General features: G+C 36.8%; 1 pseudogene; it reads right to left on the bottom strand.

Annotated features, from left to right (window-relative positions):
• Positions 1-10,661: 10,661 nt before the first annotated feature.
• LOC149245180 (pentatricopeptide repeat-containing protein At1g08070, chloroplastic pseudogene) lies at positions 10,662-12,620 on the bottom strand (annotated as a pseudogene).
• Positions 12,621-22,352: the final 9,732 nt, after the last annotated feature.

Raw genomic sequence — 22,352 nt, forward strand, 5'->3', positions numbered from 1 at the left:
AATAAGAAAGGCCACTACAAGAGTGATTGTCCCGAAAATCCAAGGAATAAGAAGAGAGGAAGAGGTCAAGCTAACTTTACTGAAGAAGGAGACTCAAAGAAAGTCAAGCCTGAAGAATCTGACATTAGGGACTTACACCATTAAGTCATTTTCTTTACATAACATGTTTTATATATTTTATAATTTATAGGTTTTTAACATATCTTTAAAAAATACATTTTCATATTGCTTTAAGTTTGTAGGTTTCCCTCAAGCTTTGGGGGGAGCACCCAACAACTCTCAAAGATAAGTATCTCATGACTTTTCAGTTTTGAGTTCATGTACTCATCTACTTTTGATTATATTAAATACTAATCACCTTTCTCACTCTATTGTCTTGATTAGGAGAACATTTGAAAGAAGGAGGATCTCATAAGACAAGGTTAGTCAAGAAACAAAGGTATGCTTTGAATACATTGATTGAAAGGATTATTCATTTGATGATCTATTACTAACTTTGTTATGACTAGTTTTATTGAATATTAGTGATCCTTGTTTGGGTGATTCATCTCTTCATAAATCTACCCATCCCACTCTTAACTGTTTTGGTAGAACCCTAGACAGGTTCTAGAAAACCCTAATCGAAGGGTATGCTAATGTGAATGTTTGAAATCCTAACTTGTTAGGATTGAGTAATAAGGTCTAAAATCCCAGAACCTTTGAAGTTTTGGTATTATAGGGTTTGTTGTGTTTCTACATTGGAACCCTAACTCATTAGGATTTGGTGGAATGTGTGAGAAAGACCCTAATATTTTCATAAAAATGTTTCCTTTGGTATGCGTATGTTTGTCTGATCAAACCCTAGTGTAATCAAATGATTTTGTGTCTAACTCTTATTTGATATTGTTGTGAAGTTGGGTTTGACTAACACATGAAATATATTTGCATGATGATGAAATCTAGGCATATATAGATATGTCCTTTTGGTTGAAATCCTAGGTTGGTCTAGGTCAAGATGTATTAATGTTGTTGGAACATATGATATGCTTATGTATGGTTATAAATTCCTAGATATGTGTGTTGACCTAGTTATTGATGGTCATAAGTCTTAGGACTTAATGGAAGTCCTTGTTTTAGGATTTAATGGAAGTCCTTGTTTGAGATTCTAGGATGATGATATTTGGAAATCTAAGGTTGTTGTGGCTAAACCTTAGAAGTTAAAATATTTAGTATGTGTGATATAACAATCTGAAATCTATTAAGTGATTGTTGAAAAAAATGAAAATCTAGGGTTTGGCAGTTAAATCCTAGTAGTAACATTGTCTATTGTGTGTAATGTAACAATATGAAATCTATGTGTTTAATGATTGTTGATATTGTGGAATTCTAGGATTTTGAAGTTAAACCTTAGTCAAAGAAAAATCTCTAAAATATGATGAATTGAGATTTGTGAAAATTTGTTGAAATTTGAATCTTTGGTTGACTCTAGTGATTGCTTGGAAATATAGGGTTTGCAACTAACTTTAGTTGGTCATATTAATTACTTTTTGATGATTGAAAATCTAGGGGTCGGAACTAACCCTAGTGGAAGTTGGTCAAGTTAATGACTAAGTTTTGATTGACTTTGATGAATCTATTTGTATGAAATCTAGGATTTCTATGAATCCCTAGTGACAAGTCTAACATATATGTTTTGAAAGGTTGTTAAAGATTTTGAATATCTATATTTGTGTGAATGGTTTATAGGGTTTTCTATATGTTGTAGTAAGGTATATCATACCTTTGGAAGACTTATTGAAACCCTAGATGGAATGAATGTTGTTATGAAATGGTCTAGGGTGTATAAAGTCCCTAGCAAGATGTTGAAGAGTATATGTCTCTTGTTTGGGTATCTGATATGAATAAAGTTGAAATGCTTTTGTGATTTTTATATGGCTAACATCATGCTTCTATAGTTTTGGTTGTACTTTCTATTGAAGTTGTGAAGGTACACAATCTTCAACTTGGTGAAGATGCTCATTGATGTGATAAGCATGATGGGGATGATGATAAATCTAATGAAATGGTTGGAAGCCACGAAAGATTCTCCGATGTCGAAAAGAAGAAGTTGATCTCTCGAAGGAAGCATGAATATAAGAGATCTCCCTAAGATTAAGAGGGAGTCCAGATAAAGAGGTGCTTCCTGGTTGAGAGGGAGTGATGGATATGGTTCTCTGCTTCATGTGTCATGCACTAGACGAGGACTAACAATCAAAATTTGAGTTAAGGCCATGACCAGGAAAAGGAAATTGGAGAATGCATTTTAAAGTGTTGCTAAAATAAGCAAAGAAGGATCCAACTGAAGAATATGTTGCTGCATATGAAGTAGGAAGAAAAATGTATGATTGAGGAATCTTTTGTCAAAGATTTGGTTGATAGTCCTACTATGGAAAGTTGAGAATCAAAATTTGTTGCCTGGAAGACCCTGAAGGTTTGTATTTGATTATGTACATGTGAAAGTATATTATTGATTAGGGTTGAATTTGTATAGGTGAATCTCTCGAAGGAATTGATAGCATGCTAGTTACCAATCAGTTTGATTCGGAGAGATTGGTCATTCTTGATCTATTGGATCAAGGGGTGTTGAGGCTTTGCGAGTGAAGCATTGCTTGGGGAGACATCTAGCTGACACTTTGTGTTGATATTCGATTGCTCGAAGTTGGAAAGGTGGTGTTGATTATTGAAATATGTTTTGGATACACACCTAGAATTTTTGGGTTGGTGGTTAGCAAGTAAGCCTGATGGTACCTAGAGGGACTGAAAGCTTGAGTCCACCTTAGTCCCACTTGAATAGATTTCCCTGGTCAAGAATCTAGTCCATGGAATTGCGGTGCCTAAACTATTGAGTGACTATTTGGATAGATTTCCCTAGTCAATAATCTAGTCCATGGTATTGTGGTGCCATCAGTTCTTTATGGTTCATATAGTTTTAGATCTTCCATTGTGTACGTACATTATGAATACCTCCCTAGTTAAGAGAGAGTGTTGGAAAAAGTAACTATGTTCGGTCTTGAATAATGTACTTGTCAAAAGAATAAAAAAATAATTTTTATTATTATTACTGTGATTTATTAAAGCATGGGTTTCATGCTTGGGTCACCATGTTTTAGGTCAAAGTCCCCATTGAGGAATTCTAGTATTTATTCTGAGTATATAGAATTATTGTACATTTAAAGATACCCTTCTTGGGCTTTTCAATCAACTAAAAAGGTTTAATATTGAGTAAAATATGAATTATGGAACCTCCACACCATGTCGACCTAAGGGAAGATCAAGTCGACCTAAGACCCTATTCGACCCCACAAAAATCCTATATAAGGAAGGACAACGAATTCATTTGGTGCATCACTTCTCATCAAGTTTGAATTCTCTCTACTAGGCAGAAGTATGAAAATATGTGTGTTGGGCATAAGTACGAAGTGGGTAGATGGGAAATTCTGTTGCCGAGAAGCCGAAGTGAATGCAAGTTTGGGTGAGTCTAAGGAGTCAAGAAAAATCGACATTTTTGTGGTGGTCTCTTTCTGTTTCGTGCTCTAGATTGGGAGATCGAAGTCTTCCAAGTTGATATGATGCCAGAAGTTGTTAGTTGTTGCAAGTTGTTGCATAGTCAAAGTTGTTGGGAAGAGATCAATCTTCTAGAGGCTGAGTTGGTGTGGAGGAAAGGTTTGGTCAAGGTCTAGGGTGAAGAGTCTCAAAGAATACTATTGAAAGGAAGAATTACTTTGACTGTGTTTTTCCCTCGAGGGGTATTTTGCCATGGCATGTGCCTACATTTTGTGTCCATTGTTTTATGTGTTGCCGCTTTTGGTAATTGCTTGATGAACTAAAGAAAGAAGATATAAAGAATTGTAATAATAAGAAACATCACAAGTAATTATCAAGATCAAGAAAATATTTACTGCCTTTCTGATTTTTCAACACGTTGGTGGTTCAAGTTACAAAACCTTTCATCTTTCAGGAGGCCGCACAACATCAAGTGTGGGTATATGCCATGGTAGAAGAGTATAGCTCTATCATAACAAATGGTGCTTGGGAGGTAGTGCCAAGGCTAGAGAAAAGATCAGATGTAGGTTTTAGATGGATCTATAAAATCAAATATGTGGTAGAAAATAGTGCGGAAAAGTACAAGGCTAGATTCATGGCAAAGGGGTATGCACAAAAAGAAGGGATAGATTATGAGAAGACCTTTGCCCCAGTGGTCAGATACACTTCTATCTAGTCATTTATGTCTCTGGTAGTTTAGATGGGATGGCAGATTCACCAGATGGACGTCGAGACAATCTTCTTGAACGGGGTGATAGAAGAAGAAGTGTACATAGAATAGCAAAAGGGTTTTGAGACTCATGAGAGGCACACTCATGTGTGTAGATTGAGGAAATCTCTATACAGACTCAAACAAACAAAGGCATGGTATGGTAAGATTGACAACTACTTACAACAGATGGGATTCGCCAAGAGTGATGCAAATCCCAACCTTTACTATTTGATGGTAGAGAGTGAGCCACTCATTCTAGTTTTGTATGTGGATGATCTCTTTTTGACTGGATCATCAAGGCTCATAGAGGACTGCAAGAGGAACTTGGCAGCAAAATTTGACATGAAGGGTTTGGGGTTGATGCACTATTTCCTACGATTGGAAGTGTGGCAGAAGGATGGGGAGATCTTCCTTGGGCAAGGAAAAAACGCTATAAATATTCTAAAGAGGTTCAAAATGCAGGATTGCAAACCCATGTCTATGCCCATGATCACCAACTAGAAGAAGATAGATGCATCAAATGATAAGGATGTCGACCCCACCTTGTATAGACAGTTTAATGGGTCTCTCATGTATTTGGTCAAAACTAGGCCAAATATTTGCTTCGCAATCAGTAACCTAAGTTAGTTCATGGTAGAGCCGAAGAGGGTACATTGGGCAGAAGCGAGGCATATTCTGAGGTATGTTCGCGGCACAATCGAATATGGGTTGAGATATACTCGAAGGGATGACGTCAGACTTTGTGGGTACACAGATGCAGATTGGGAAAGAAATTCAATGGACAAGAAAAGTACCTCTGGGTACTGCTTCAGTGTTGGATTAGAGATGGTTTCTTGGTGTAGCAAGAAGCAGAAGTGAATAGCATTGAGCTCTGTGGAAGCAGAGTATATGGCAACCATCACAGCTACGTGTGAAGCAATATGGCTTCGAAAGTTGTTAGTAAGCTTGTTCAAACAAAGGATGGAGGCGATCAGTGTCTACTATGATAATCAGAGTTGCAAAAATCTCTCTGAGAATCCAGTGTTTCATGACAGGTCAAAGCACATCGATATTCGGTGTCATTTCATCAAAGATTGTGTACAACAAGGAGCAGTCTAGCTATAATATGTTCCCACAAAAGAGCATATTGTAGATATACTCACAAAATCTCTAGGGAGAGCTAAGTTCGTCTATTTTAGAGAACAGATGGGTATGGTGTAGAACTTGTTTCAGTAGCAGAGACAAATTACCTTAGATGATTCTCAGTTGCAACAACAACATATGAGAGGGAGTTGCAGTGTTGGCAGTAGTATGGCAGAGCCAGCAGCAATACAGATGCAACGTATATCAAAGTTACAGAATGGTTGGTGGGCAGTAGTAGAAAGACATCAACAGCGTGACATAAGATGATGCAGAGACAGGGTGTGCAGTAGTACTACAACGCATTCGTCGCTAAGGAGTGTTAGTTTTTGTAGCATTGAATGTGTTCTAGCCACGAAATTTGGTGGAGAGGCTGGAATACATGAGATCTACAAAACCCAGAAATTGTTTATGCAAATTCCGCCTAAAAGTGTCTCAATTAGATTATTAACCGATTCTTAAATATTTCCTAAATCTGAACTTAAGGAATATGGTTAATTAATCAGTATCAATTGAGATAAGGTGAGAATCATCTAGAAACTCACATGGATCAATCCAGAGATGATCTTATCCATTGATTAAGTATTAATTGAGATCTACTGCACCGTTTTTCCCACATTAGGTTTTTCTGGGGACAATTGTCAAAAAATAACTGTGTCAAAATTCTTGTGTGTGCTAGAATTTCTCAGTTTTTCAATATTTTATTTTCCATAGTATTTTTATGGTGAAAATTGCAGTTGTGATTTTATTCGTTGTTTATTGTAGCAAATAAACTAAATAATTAAAATTTCAGTTAGAAAAATTATTTCCAGTCACTACAATAGATAAAAATTTCACAGTTGATAGACCTACTAAGTATACACACTTTTCTGCATTATCTCATGCTTTTAAAATGAGTACAATTGTTACCACATTTATGGAAACCATTCAAACGCTATGGAAACCCAAAGACTATTGTAAGTAACAAAGAACACATTTTCACTAGAAAAATTTTTACGGTATTATTTTCTTTTCTTGGTACTCAATTAACTCATAGTTCATCTTATCATCCTCAATCTAACAGGCAAACTGGGATAGTGAACAAATGTTTGGAAGGATATCTTCGTTGATTTGTGTTTGATAAATAAGCACAATGGGTCAAGTGGTTACCTCTAGCTTAATGGTGGTATAACACTTACTTCTATATTATAGCAAAAATGATCCCCATTTATGGCACTTTATGGATATCATCCACTGTCCATCACATCATCTTTAAGAGAAAATTCTAAGGTTCAAGCAGTGGAAGATCACATCGAGCATCACCAACAAGTTCTCCAACTCTTAAAGGATAAACTCACTCTAGAGCAGAATTGAATGAAACAACAGGCAAATCAGCATCGCAGTGAAAGAAGTTTTGATGTAAGCAACTCCGTATATTTACGACTACAACCATACAAAAAAATGTCTCTCAAACAAGCTAAGAAGTATAATAAATTATCACCCAAGTACTATGGTCCTTACAAGGTGTTGCAAAAGATTGGTACTATGGCATACAAATTGGATTTGTCTGCATCTTCTCGAGTACACTCAGTTTTCCATGTTTCATACTTAAAAAAGGTTATCAATGACAAGCTCCCAGTTCAAACAATATTGCTAGAACTTTACGAAAAATGAAAAATCATATTTAAGCCTGAAACAGTCACAGAAACAAGAACTCGATAGCTACGGAATTGATTAATTTCAGAGTATCTCATTAAGTGGAAGAACTTACCCGCTGAAGATTCCACATGGGAGGATAATAATTTTATACGAAAGCATCCAAAACTACTCAAGCGTTGAGAACGACATTTTTTAAGGAGAGGGGCATGTTAAGTCCCTATAATACTAGTGTATCCCACTTAATATTGTTGTTAGTGTAGCCCCCTATTGTTATTGTTGTGCCCTTACATTATTATTGTTATGTAGGCTCTGACTATATTGTGACCCTTTAAACTCCTATATCTACCAAGAAGGTCTTATCATTTGTATCATCCAAGAATTGTTCATTTATGTGATGTAAAAGAGGTTGCCCTCTCGAAGAGGTTATTTCTCAAGTCGTTGATCTATTTCTTCTTCTGTTTTGTGAGTTGGTTGCATAACAATTATTGAAGTTTGGTCCAAGGACAATGGTGATATTTTTTGTTGCACTATGTGAGATTAGTGGATGTTGGATGAATAAGGTAAAGTTTGTGTTTAATAAAAACAATGACCATATGGAAATTTGAATCACACCTTTGTGCTTGTAGCAAGTATAGGATGGTATATGTAGGTATGAAGTTGAAGGATATTCTTCTAGACAAAGAATTGCAATGGTTAAATACCCAAGTACTTTGGTTGATGGTTGTTCCTTTATATGGACTTTGATAGTTTGATAACATCTACATGATCAAAGTACAAGTGCTAAGCTAGACCAAATATAGGGTTTGTTGACCAAGAGTGTTTTCAATTATTGTAGCATTTGATGCATTGAACCAACAGAAGATGGTGATGAAAAATGACTTGACAAAGATTGCAAGTATTTGTTAAGGGGTAGAGTTGGAATTATTAGCTCCTACTTTTATAGGATAATGTATGACGATACAAGAAAGGTGTGGTTTGTTATTAAATTGGTCATTGTGATATAGGGCTTATTTCCATGTGAGTAGACTTCTTCTAAGATTAATAGGTTACTAGATCTAGTTAGATATAAAAGATTCTCTTCAACTTGTTTAGCTCAAAAGTTAGTGTGTCGTTGAGATATTTTCTCAACAAGTTAATGAGATAAGAGAGTGGGTTTATCTTGAGACAACCTTCATATGTTTGTGTACTATTACATTGCACATAAATTAGTTTTGATGTGTGGAAAAAATGTGTACTCTTTTGTTTATTAAGAGGTATCAATGTCTCCCGGATCCGGGTGTCATTACGGCTCCCACAGTTCTCCATGCATGAGTTTAATGCCCAGTACTGCCAGCTGCAGAGCAGCGTGGCCTCCCAGGACGTAACCTCATGCGAGCAGGGAATGAATATTAATGCGAGCTCGGGTGGTGGATTTGCAATTAAGTTCTGCGTTGATCGATGCATTATGCCTCCGGTTATAATCATGCCGATCCAAGGCTCATTCATCAAGCTTTGGGCTCTGTCGCGCGGTGATAGAACTTGGTTTGCGGGAGCTGTGGGTGATGGTTTAAATTTGGTGCATCGCTGCGGGCTCAAAGCCATCCTTCTCAAAGGTAATCTCGCCCCTGTTCTTGATTCTCGCTCTCTGTTATTGTCTGCAATTCTCGTAGCTGTCTATATGCTCTGTTATACTGTGGTGTCGGTCGCTAGCTCTGGCGAGCAACCCTCCTGCCTTACCCGACCCCGTCCTGGTAGTCATCCCATCCATAACCCTTTTGAGTCCCACCTTCATACTGTCATCATGGTGCATTCAGGCAAGCGGCAACGCTCTGAGGGACGTCGTGACACCCGTCTGCAACCTCCAGTTGGTTTTACCATGGAAACAGCGCCAGATTCGTTCAATCCCTCCCCTGTCCATGATGCTGGACCTTCTGTTGGCTCTGGCAGGAAACCCATACCGAACAGTGCTTTTCAAACAACGCACTTCAAATTTCAGAGCAATCTGCACAGACCCCTGGTCACCGCCCACATTACCCTTATACTCTCGGAAGAGGAAAACCTTGTCTCCCCCTTGGCCTGCATCGCCCCTGTCCCCTCTCCAGGCAGTGAGAACTCCTCGGGCAAAGACGACATGAAAAATTGGGAAAAAGAGATAAATGAGCAGGAGGCTTTTCTTAAAAATCCTCCTCCAACCGAAGACACAGGACTTGCAGCCGAGGACCGAACTCAGGGCGAGGCGGAGCACGCCATAGCTATCACTGACAGTGATTTAAGCGGAAGTGAAGGTCTGAAGACTGGAGACACTGCTCGGGCTGAGAAGAAGGACAATGAACCAGCAGAGGAGAAGTAACGCCACTTGGGACTGTTCCTTTTTGTTTCGGCTTCGGTTTCAGGCTTATGGTCAGGTTTCTATGCAATTGTCCTATCGTTTTTTTGGCTCCCAGGTGGAATTTGATGACTCTTTATATACTGGGTTGCAAAATCTTTTGTATCTCTGTGTTGGCTCAGTTCTCCTTCACGGCAAAGCATGTCTCTCTCTTTATCTGATTTCTGGTCTCCTGCACTTTGTAACTAGTTTCCCCAGCTCATGTCTATAATGGGGCAGTTCTGTTCTGTCGAGTGCTGTTACGCCTCGATCATATGTAAAAATATTTTGCCTTTCAATTAATAGAAGTTAGTATTTACAGAGAGAAAAAAAAAAAAAAAGAGATATCAATGTCACATCAAAGACATTGCTATCATATTTCAGGTTTCAGTAAGCTTGCAATTAAGAAAACATCATAAAAGCAGTCGTCACAAGAAAGAGAGAGTAAAAGATGATGGTATCACACCAAATGTAAATAATGAAAAATTTGAAGGATGTCAAGCTATGGATCAAAGGTCAGATTAAATGCAAGGGCATAGTGGAATCAATAGAAAGGCAGCAGAGGAAAAACATGGAGCAAGACTCGCAGAGAAGGAAAAGAGAAAAAACATAGGACAAAAATTGGTAATGGTGGATGAGAAATTTTTATTTTTATACAGATTTTTCAATCTTTCCCCCTGCATATAATGTAGCAGAATGGAAGGATATGGAGGAAATAATGCAACATCAAAAAGAAGAAAGCATAGAACAAAAATTGGTAATGGTAGATGAGGAATTTTTATTTTTATACAGATTTTTCAATATTTTCCCCGGCATATAATGTAGCAGAATGGAAGAATATGGAGGAAATAATGCAACATCAAAAAGAAGGGGTTATAACAGTTAACTGGATTGACCTGATATGGAAACTCCATTGGAGTTACAGTCTATTTTGGAAAGATTAAGTGGCAATTACAAGGCCAGAAGCCATCATAAAGGCATTATCTGAAACAACACAATATAAACTAGTATAATAGTAGTCATATTAATGTGGTGCTAGATTACCAGCAAGGGATATGTATGTTACTGTAGTTAGTAAGCTTGCATTTATGCATATATCACAAAGACACCAACTGCAAGTATTAGGGACTTACAAGTAATTCAATATAAACGAATTGTAAGTTTTTAGGAAAAAAACAATATGAAAACTTCACAGCAATTAAATGAGTGATAAATAAGAATGTTCATTCTTATTATCATTTTGTCAGAGTGCCTGAAATGCATATAAGAATGGGTGATCGTCGTGTTTCACCAAAAATCTCTGCAAGAACAGGAACCATCTCTGAAATGGTGGAAACGATTTGCATCCCTAACAATAATTTGTCGCAAAACGATTGTGGAGATGAACTTAGTTGCATTGTGACAATCGCCACACATTCTAAGGTTCTTTATGATTCGGAGAGGCATTCCCAGGGGTGTGCTCATATGACCAAATGCTATTGCAAGCTTCTCACTGTGGTGAGACAGACTTTGCTCCTTGTGATCATCAGCAATATCATGAAGCGCAAATGATTTATCAGGAACATACCCTACTGCCTTTATTTGTTCGTCTAATTTCTCTAATGTTGCATATATATCCTCTGTTTGCGGATGCGATCTATCATCCACGACAAAAGCATGGACCTGGTGTTTGACTTGGATCCAGCTGCATCCTGGTTTCTTTCTAAGTCCCCTGTCCTTCATTGCTTTTCTTACCTCTGCTACATCATCCCACCTGCTAGCAGCAGCATAGATGTTTGCAAGCTGCACATAAGGTGCAGGATTATGTGGTTCCAACTCAAACAGAACTTCGGCTGCACGCCTTCCAATTTCTGCATTGCCGTGACATCTGCAGACACTAAGCAAAGTTCCCCACATAACTGCATTTGGTGTAAAGGGTGCACTGTCTACAATGCCTACCGCTTCTTCCAAGTGCCCTGTGTGGCCTAGAAGATCAATCATGCAGGCATAATGCTCTCCTCTTGGTTCAATGCCGTGATCTCGTCTCATGGATTCGAAGTACCCACGCCCTTCATCTACCAGGCCTGCATAATTGCAGGCGGATAGAACCCCAAAGAAGGTGCTGTGATTCAGCTTTACGGGAGCCTGTAGCATTTGTTCAAAAAGTTGAAGAGCCTCTCTGCCACAGCCATTCAGAGCATATCCTGCAATCATTGCATTCCATGAGACCACATCTGGTTTCAGAATTTTGTCAAACAGTTTTCGTGCATAATCTATAGTACCACATTTTGCATACATATCCAGAAGGGCACTTGTTAAAAACACATTTAACTTACAACCAATGGTTATAATCTGGGCATGCACTTGATTTCCCTGTCGCAGAGCTGCAAGCCCAGCACAAGCACTGAGAATTACTGAAAATGTCAACTGATTTGGCTTTGTCCCGGCCTCTTGCATCTCGTGAAAAAGATCCAGAGCTTCAGCGCTGCACTTATTCTGAGCATATCCTGCAATCATTGCGGTCCATGTGACTGTGTCTCTCTCAGGCATTTTGTCAAACACTTGATGTGCATATCCTGTTTTTCCATGCTTAGCATACATGTCTACAAGGGCAGTACCAACAAAAGCATTTGATTCAAATCCTGTCCTGAGAACATCAACATGAACCTGCTCGCCCACTTGCAGAGCTGCTAAACCTGTACAAGCACTCAAAACACTAGCATAAGTGTACCGGTTTCGCTTCGTGCCTGAGCGATGCATTTCGCCAAAAAATTTGAGAGCCTCTTCAAAGTTCCCGTGCTCGACATATCCTGCAATCATCACATTCCATGAGAGGCTGCCCCGCTCAGGCATTCTGTTAAACAGTTTTCGTGCATCCTCTATGCAACCCCATTTAGCGTATGCCGCAACCAAGACACTCCAACTATAGCGATCTCGTTCAAACATTTTGTCAAACACTAGTCGTGCACGCTCCAGACTTCCGCATTTAGCGTACATGTGGATTAGACGATTGTTTATAAATATGGACAGCTTGAACTCAGATTTTATCATGTACCCATGAATTATTTTACCATCCTCCAAGCAATTCATGTCAATGCACCTCTGCAACAGATGAGCGTAGACATCTGCATTCAGAAATACCTGATTCTCCTCTTCTTCTAATTGTCGTACGCTGTTCATTGTAGAGAGCCAATTGTTTATATTGCATGCTCTTGCTTTGGACTGTGCCACTCCCCAGTACAGAGTCAAATGCTTGAATTTCCTCATTCACGGAATCAAGGTAGAATAATTGGTACTTACCATTGCTGCTAGCAGGTAACTGTGAACAAATTTTGCCCATTTCCCATAACGAGAAGTGGTAATATAACGAAACTCGGCCGCTGGACGACAAGATGATTACAGAACTGGTTTAGATAGAGATATCTTAAAGTATATAGAGCTACTAGAACACAAATCCAGAATAACTTCAAGAACCCCAAGGCTCTAAACCCAATCATTAACACTAAGAGATAATTAAACATGTAGCTAGAGAGGGTTTAACATAGTTAATAGGGGTAGAACCCCATTTAATCACCCAGTAATCCACAACTATACACTGCTCCTAGTCATCATCAACAAGCTCATCAGGCTTAGTCCTATTTGAAATAGTCAACATCCAAGTTAAAAGTTGTTTATCAATTCTAGTTAGGGTAGGAGACTAACCATGCCCATATTCTTGCCATTTTCAAACTACCTTTCCCACAGATCCAAGTTAGAAGTTGCTTATCAATTTAGTTAGGGTAGGAGACTAGCCATGCCCATGTTCTTGCCCATTTCAAACCTTTCTTTCCTGCATGATGATGAGACCTATTGTCAACTCATTGAGACTATGCTAGCTAGGGATGAGAAGGAATAAAGAGTGATTCCATGGTCATATTGTAGTGGGGCTCTCCAAATGCCGGTTGTAAATGCTCCATCTCCTTACCATTTTTCAAAATTTGTGTATTTTTTTTAAAACTTGTGTATGAATATAAGCTCATTAGCATTAAGCCATACTTCATCGCATTTTTTTAATATAAAAATGAATGTAAAACATTTGACAGAAAAGCATTTTGATAGAAACAATCATATGGGAAACATGTAATTATATTTCTCACGGAAGATGAATTTGAAACCAAACAATCTTCCATGAAATTAGAGTATGTAGTTGAAAACATTTCCTAAGTAGGAATTTGAACTTAATTTTTTACTCTTATTTATTTAGGGTAATTTTTTATTCACTCATAGAATCTCTATAATGAGAAATGGTGCAAATTTGTCTTCCGGAAGTTTTAAAGTTGGAACAAACATCTTTTGATACTTTTTTTACTCTTATTTATTTAGGGTAATTTTTTATTCACTCATAGAATCTCTATAATGAGAAATGGTGCAAATTTGTCTTCCGGAAGTTTTAAAGTTGGAACAAACATCTTTTGATACTTGAAACTAATTTAAAGATTGATTATATGATATTCTAAAATTTGTAGATTTTTAAAGAGTGAATATTTTAGCAAATTCTCATTTCTAGCTTTGTTATGCTCAAGGGTGCTTGAAGCTCTAATTTGGAAAAGAAGATCATTTAAGTATAGGGTTTATATACACTTAAAGATAAGCTTATTCAAGTAAGTAACAACTTTCTATGAAGATGATTTTCTTTTAATTTTCGCTATGAATATCAATTTAATTTTCATAGTTAATCATTTTGATGAACATTTATCCTACTTTACACAACTTCAATAACATGTTGGAAAACTTTGACCTAAGAAAAAGGAAAACAAATATTAATTGATACACTTATGAAGTAATGATTAATTAAGATATGAAATATAATATGTAATTTTAAGCATGAGGTAATGGTTAGAGTGCTCCCAAGAGAAATAAAATGTGTTTATTTAGAATATATTTATGTTTAGGAGTGGTTTGAGGAGAAATTGATGCTTAAACTATATTTCTTCATCTTAATTTCATTGCAATTCTTTTATGAATGTGTTTCAATGTTATAAATTATATGTGATTAAGAGAAAAAGTTATTATCCTATCTATTTAGGTTTAAATCTTAGTTACTAGATGTTTGCTCTTTGTAATTTAAATGGGGTTGGAAGGATATTAATAACTTCATTTTCAATAAGGATTAGACAAGATGTTTTCAAATATTTTGAAGCCCAAAGAGTTATCTCAATGAGTATAGTCAATATTGTTTCACATTTTGACTAATTTTGTATTACCAATTAGAAAATTCAAATTCCCCTAAATAAAACACACTCATTTATATCAACAAATTTTCTAAAATTACTATTCATGATTCAAAAAGGAAAAAACATATAGATATAATTGTCTAAATTGCATGTGTATCACAAATGACCATGCATGCATATGAGTGACTAGAGAATTAAGGAAAAACAACACCACAGAAGATTTAGTTAAATTTATAAATATAGAAATTTAACCCATGATAAAGTTTTATCTCATATTTTCATCTATTACCTATATCAAAATATACATGCAAACTAATATTCCACTAATTCACTAATGGTCATCCATGCATACAAATGGTTTAAGGATGGAAGAGAAACCAGAGCTTGAAACTACACTTCATACAAATGGTTTAAGGATTGAAGAGAAACCGGAGCTTGAAACTACACTTCCTCATCTTGGTTTCCTTTTCAAACTTTTGATGAAAAGGTTTTAATGACATATATATACACATAATATAGTGGAATTTTTTTTTGTTAAATTTATAGTTAGCAAAATTTTTTCCATGATTAAGGAGTTGATCCATATGAATTTTATCTTTTACTTGCATTGAGTTTGAAATTTAAAGGGAGTTATCTATAATAAGGTTATTAGAAAATTTTCATTGCAGTAAAATGAATGAAATTGAAAAATTGTAGTGATCTATATATATGAGTAATTGTTTTTATTTTATTTTTAAAGAAGCATGGTGTTTTATTCATCCTTGATTTTTTAATATTTTATTATGATTATCATGATTACATTTAAAAATTTATATAAAGTATGAAAGGGAAGAATATTGAGTAGATTCCTTCTCATTTTTTATTATAGGTATCATGGTCACGCTTAGGAATTTATGAGTATTAAAAGGAGAAATATTGAGTGAACTTATGTCTTGTTGATTGGGATCTCAAAAAAAGGAATTGGAAGCACATTAAACTTTGGTTTTTGCAAAAATATAATTGATGGTATGTATGATTGTTGCCATCATTTTCATTTTCATGTAGTAATGTTGCATTATCTTCCAGGAAATTGGTTGACTACAAGGTTGTGAGGAGATTGCAATTCCTTATTTTTTTATTAGTCCCTACGAAAGTAAGGACCTATTGATACATTTTCATGTTTCAAACTTATATTTTCATGTGGACGCGAAATAAACTTTTATTTTCTCCCCATTTCATGAGCATTTGCATTCTACATACATTCATCTCTTCCACATTGATTTATAAAACAGCCTTATGCCTACCCAAAATTTAGTCATTTTCTTTATTTCCTTTCATCATTCTTAGTTTCGTTTTGCACCATGCCAAGAATCCATGCATTGAGTTCATGCATGGAATCCTCCACTGATTCTATTCTCCACATTCCACATAAAGGACCCGCATCTTATTTTATATATTATTCCATATTAACCAAAATACTTGGTTTATTTCTTGTTACCTCCCTTGAAAAGAAATCAACATCCACTTTTTCTTATCCATTTCAATGCATTCTTTTCTCCCCTTCCTTAAGAAGTTCCCAATTACTTAGGAACTATGCCAAGGCACTTTGGACTCTCTTAAGGCCTCAAGTTGGTTCTTGGACCAGAGGGGGCTCCCTCATCATCATTTACAATTGATTTCCTACTATTTTTTTGTAGGTTAGGTTGCCTTCTACTTCATAAAATCAAAATTGCTTCCCTGATTTATCATGTTGTTGCTACTAGCTTGCCATGTTTAAAAATGCATCAAGAAATTCTCAATTTGATTTTGCCTTCATTAAATTGAGAAAATTTGAATTTCCTCATCAATAGACAACTTGGATGATGTTAACTTGTGTGACATGGCTTATGCCACCCAATTTACTCAATAAATTTGAGTTGGAGGAGTTAGAGTTCAGTTAAGCATGTGTGATTGCTAATTTCTAGCAATTAGGGTTGGTTATCAAAGGTTGTTTTCAGTTAAACTAGTTCTAACTATTGGAGGGTCAAGTTGTGCAGTTGGTCTTCAGTCAAACTCAGTGACAATCCTGTTAACTGATCAATCAACCCAAAATAGCTAGTGCATTCAAGGAATTTGAGTTCCTCAGGCTTGTTGGAGATTCCAAGGCAGTGTAACATCAGTTATAGACTAGTCTTGAGTGTATAGGTGTTGCATGTAGCCAGATGATCAACCTAAGGAATTTCATAATTCAATTTGAGGAATTTCCTAAATAATAAGGGCCTAATTCCTCAAGGAACATCATAAGGAAATAGATGCTCAAGCATAGGCAAAATTTGACTAAGTATGGGTCAGAGGCCTTCAGTGAGCAATTAGATAGGTTATGCACTTATTGGATGTGCTCAATAGAGAAAAGCAATTGTAATACATCTATTCATTTGATCAATGCAAGAAATCATTGTGGTTTTGGCAAATTTCTTTCCCCAGATAAAAATACTTGTTTCATGTGTGTTATTTCTTCTTGCATGTCTGAGATTTTTGTTCTAAATTGTGAATTAATGTCCTTAGAGCAATAGAGTAGGTTTGTGTCTTGTGATTTTGATTAAAACTTCATAAGCAGTTGCAAATCTACAACCTAATTTCTACATGCCACCAGGGAAACCAAAATAGTAGCACAACATAAGTTGTTTTGATAGGTAGATACCATGATCCATAAATTATAGTGGATATTCATTTGGATAGTTTTCCACAATATATCTAAGAAATTGTTCTTAAAAATCTGAAATCTACACTATGATGGTTTATTGCTCTATATTTTTGGATCTATAAATTATTATTTATTTTGTATGCATACAAATTATAGTTATGAAAAAATAAACAATAGCAAATAAAAACTCACAATCCATAATTGACACAAAATATATCCAAGGAAACCCTTTCACGAGAAAATCTTGTTGGAAGGTAGGGTTGCTTTACTCTCTTTCTCTAAATAGAAAATAAATGCAAGTACAAAGAAGTAAGGCATGTAACTCGTGGCCCACTACAATGAAATCATATCTATGCATCTCTCCATATCCCTCTCGGTTACTCCACTCATTTATGGAATAAAATTCACTCAAAAAGAATCAAACCCCTTTTCCTCCTAGTGGCCCAACTATAACACAGTCATATAGCCTACTAGTGGTTAGGTTTGACTCCCTCAACTCTTAACTAGAGTTACAATATGTACTCTTCTAGAGTATTTTTCATCATGGTCATGTGGCTAGCCCATTTTCCATGATTAATGGGAGATGATGTGGCATCCTCTAGAATTATGGTGGTTGAAACAGGAAGGTCAACTTTTGAGAGACGTAACTTTTGCAGATAGACTTTGATTGAGGTGATTCTTACACTGTTAGAAAGGTATCTATGTGTAAAATAGGGAAAAAAAGGTGTAGTGCTCAAGTAGAAAAGTTTTACCCCCCACCCTCCCAACAAAAAAATACATCATTTGATGCCTCAAATTGCTTCTGGAAGGTTCCAGGACCCAATCTTCTAGACTAGGTCCCACTAGTAAAAATGGTCCACTCTAAAAGCATCAATGTGGATCACACCTCCCCATTGTTGGAGGCTTTTGGTCCCAAAAATATTATACTTAATAAGGTGAGGATTTTTTTCTGCACCTTCTCTCGGGTGTACCATTCAGCCTTGCTTGGAAGCTATCCTTTCAACCTAATCTGCCAAAGGTCATGTTGCCCCTATATTGTAGTTCTAGACCTATTTTAAAAAAATATATCTTTAGTCAACTCTACCTTAGCATCTGGTTGCAAATCCTCTACAGAAGGTAGGATCTATTCCTCTTCTTAATCTAGCATCAAAGGCTCATAGAGTTTCATTTCTCCACATTCACAACTAAGTAAATGCGCATTTATGGGGGCATACTGAGTCTATATACATTATCTCGCACCTTTTCCAGTATCTCAAAGGGGCCATACCACAAAGCCTTTATTTTCTTACCAAGACCTTATAGCCTTTCCTTGTTCAATTATAACCATACTTTATCTCCCACCTTGAATGAGTTCTCTGATATATGTTGATCATGCATGACCTTATATTTTTCATGTGACTTATGGAGTGTCTCCTATACTTGTATATGGATTTGTCTAATCTTCTCAAAAAATATTTCAGCCCTCAATGCATCCCTTGTAAGATCCTCCCTCACTTCTCCTTGTTTCCTATATGTAATATCTAAAGGTGAAGGTGGTGAATATCCAAAACAAGTTTTGAATGGGGACTTACCAGTAGAAGCGTGGACTGCTCTGTTATAAGAGTGTTGTATATATACCATATTTTTATCCTAAATATTTGGATGCTTTTGATTATAACCTCTCAAAAGTTGCACCAAAGTCTTATTGACGACTTTTGTCTGCCCATTTTTCCATGGATGGAATGTGTATGCCTCTTTTACTTAGAGTTTATATTCCCCCACAATGTAGTCTAAAATGCACTGAGTAATCTTATGTCCCTATCTGAAATGATGTTCCTCGGTATCCCAAAGTGCACCCAATCATGTCCAAAGAACAATTTTGTTGATCCTTTGCCACTGATGGTATTTTTACAAGGCATCAAAACTCACATCTTATTGAACCTTTCAATTAGCACAAACAAGTAGTAGTGTCCCTTCTTGGTTGTTAGTAAACCTCCCACAAATTCCATGGAAATGCTTTCCCAAGGACTAGTGGGTATAGGTAAGGGATGATATAAACCTTGTTTCTTATTGTTAGGCTTGTTAGTACAACAAAGCATGCATCCTCATATGAACCTAGCTACATGTTCTTGCATCGTAGGACAATATATATAGCTATACAATTTGGTCATTGTCTTCCCTACACCAAAGTGTCGTGCAACCTTGGAGGTGTGAGCCTCTCTAATCAGTTGCAATTGCTCACCTTTAGGAAAAAATATTTTATCCAACCTATAGAGTAACATGTCCTAGAGATGGTAGTCAATATTGTTGTCACCATCGTGCACATGCATCTAGTTCTGCAACTACCGAAACACCTCCTTGAAGTCCTCATCCTCTAAATACGCCCATTTCTATACATCATGGGTGAATGGACCCATGTGTTTCAAAGTTCGCAAAGGTGTTATCATTGATGTGTTGGAAATACTGAGAGGTGGTGAATCAATATTTATTTCAATTTTTATATTATGTCTGAATTAAAATTTCTTTCACAAATGAGAAGCACTAACACCATATCACAAGAAAAAAAAATAAATTGGATTAAATTATTTCTGAAATAAAACTAAGGACACTAATCCTATTTACACACATTAATTAGGACTCCAATCCTTTTATAAATAAAGTCTCCAACCTATTTTTGAGGACACCAATCCTCTTTAGTGATACCAAGCACCAACCTAGTAGAGAGGAGGACACCAATCCTCTTTAGTAATTCCAAGAACCAACTTGGTAGATATGAGGACACCAATCCTCTTAGGCTTCAACCTTTACAGACACTCAAAATATAACTCAAACACTAATTAAAAACTCTACCAGGATAGCTCTAGAGTACTACTTGAAGGTGTCTCCAAGGGGATAATCCAAAGTGGCTTCAACAACTTCAAGGAAAGCTCCAAACATGGTCTCAAAACCATCTCCAACCATTCTCTTCAATTGACTTCAAGATAGATCAAATCAACCACCAAAAACTAACCCAAACAAAGCTCCAAAAAGGGTACGAGTTCAATCTTTGTTGAAGTAGTAATAAGCTGAGATATAAGGCCAAATAGGTTGAGTTACATGGTCGTAATTACAGGTCTGAATAGGCCGACTTGCAGGGCCAAAATTATAGGTATGAACAGGTCGAGTTGCAGGGTTGAAATTATAGGTTTGAACAGGTCAAATTGCAGGCCCGAAATTGCATGTCTAAATAGGCTAGATTCTAGGGAAGAAACAAGTTGAATTGTTAATGACAACAAGGCCAAAGTCAGGATAGATAAGCATCTCCAAGAATATTCAAAAAAGCGATCATGACATCCTCAAAGAAACCCTAATCAATAACAAAGACAGTCTTCAAGAGATGCTCCTTCAATCTACTTCTAGGTTCATGAGATATGAACCATCTTCTTCTTCACCACATGTCTAAATTCTTATTATCTTGTTGACTAAGTTGTTCTGGCCTAATGAGGGAGAGATTGGCCTATTTATAGGCCTTGTTTCCCCTTAACTATGGCCAACCTATCCTATAGTTGGGCTGATTTGACAAGTTAAGCATATGTGGTTTTTCTTCTTGAAAAAATCATTTATCCTAAATGGAGAAGAATTAAAGGGTGTGTTATATTTTGTTGGAAAGTACTTAAAGAAATATTTAAGCCTACGCTATTGTTTTATTCAACCAATTATCCTTTGACATCAATAACAAATATTTTCTCAACATGATGTGGGTGGGATTGAGAGCATGTTGCCCAACTTGTTTGTGTTGTCCTTATTTTACTTGATCACTAAATGAAACTGCTATAGAAACCCCATCCACTTGTAATGCTTGGTTTGTTGTAGCTTTCTTTGGGCATGCAAGTACCATAATGGCTGGAGATATATGCAGATGACAATCTCCTTTCCCATCACTTAGTGTTTCCACTTCTTCACAACTTACATCAAAGCGAAAACAATAGATAATGAGCATTCTCGAGGGAATCAAAAATTTTATAAGGAGAGGCACGCAGAAGATGGCGCAGAAGGTGAATCCTATTCTGCAGCAACAACAACAGGCATCGGTGGTTACAATAAACGCTTCTCTATATGAGGGAGATCTAGATCCGACCGTCACCAAAGCGCATCCCTACTACCTCTTCAATCAGATCACCCCTGTTCATTCCATTCATGCCTGCAGAGATTGTATCAGTGTATCCTTCTATTTCTCACATCGGATATCCTGCAATGGGACAACACCACTTTCGGAATCTGCAAGATCTCCGTTCATTATTCCACCTACCATTCCCACCTCGCGAAGGCATCTCGCTCTCACTTTGGTCACTGGAGTAGCAGCCCTAGCGAGCAATGTCTCTCTTGCTGACATCGTCTACAACACAACAACGCCCAAATCCGCCACATATACCACCGTAGCACTCTTACTGCAAGCAGATCTGGCCATGCATCGGTCAGATCTAGAGTCCTATGTATTTTTTGGCACATTTTTGGAAGTAGCTCACATTCTATAACAAATTCGCCCATCTAACAAGTGAATTTGCACCTATATGGGCTGGAACTAGTGATAGGTATATATCTAGACATTTTCCCAGAAGGGCTTCAAGATCTGGTGATGAGGAAACTCCACCACTCTCCTCACAGGCTGAAGACAAGAAGGGGGTAGGGCATCCATATAAATCTAAGAGGTCTGGTCATGGCGACCCAGCAAGGCTGCTTCAAGTAAAGGAGACGGAATCACACTGCCCAGATCTATTAGATCCAGCACCCCATTTAGCAGATCAAGCACTGTCAAGGCTAGATCTACCCACCAAAGACCCAGATTTGAAACAAATCTTCATTAAAAATTTGCAAGGAAGGATTGTCTACATGCGAATTTGGAAGGAGAGGACAATAAAGAAACTAAAGTATGAAATCCAAGCTCATACATGTATCATTGCAACTATTCAAATTTTTTTATATGCAGGGAAAATTATGCAAGATAATTACACTATACAGGATTATGGAATTGTCACAGATTCAACCATCACTCTAAATTTGAGATTGAGAGGAGGATGTTCTGGATCTAGCTCAAAGGGAAAGGTTTCTTTTAAAGATGTTGTCAAAGGGAAGGGAGAAGCCAACACCAAACCAACACCACCACCA

This window comes from Pinus tabuliformis, chromosome 7 (genome assembly GCF_031772625.1).
Source record: "Pinus tabuliformis cultivar Carrire ecotype Pingquan chromosome 7, CPIR1, whole genome shotgun sequence".
Classification (NCBI taxonomy): domain Eukaryota; kingdom Viridiplantae; phylum Streptophyta; class Pinopsida; order Pinales; family Pinaceae; genus Pinus; species Pinus tabuliformis.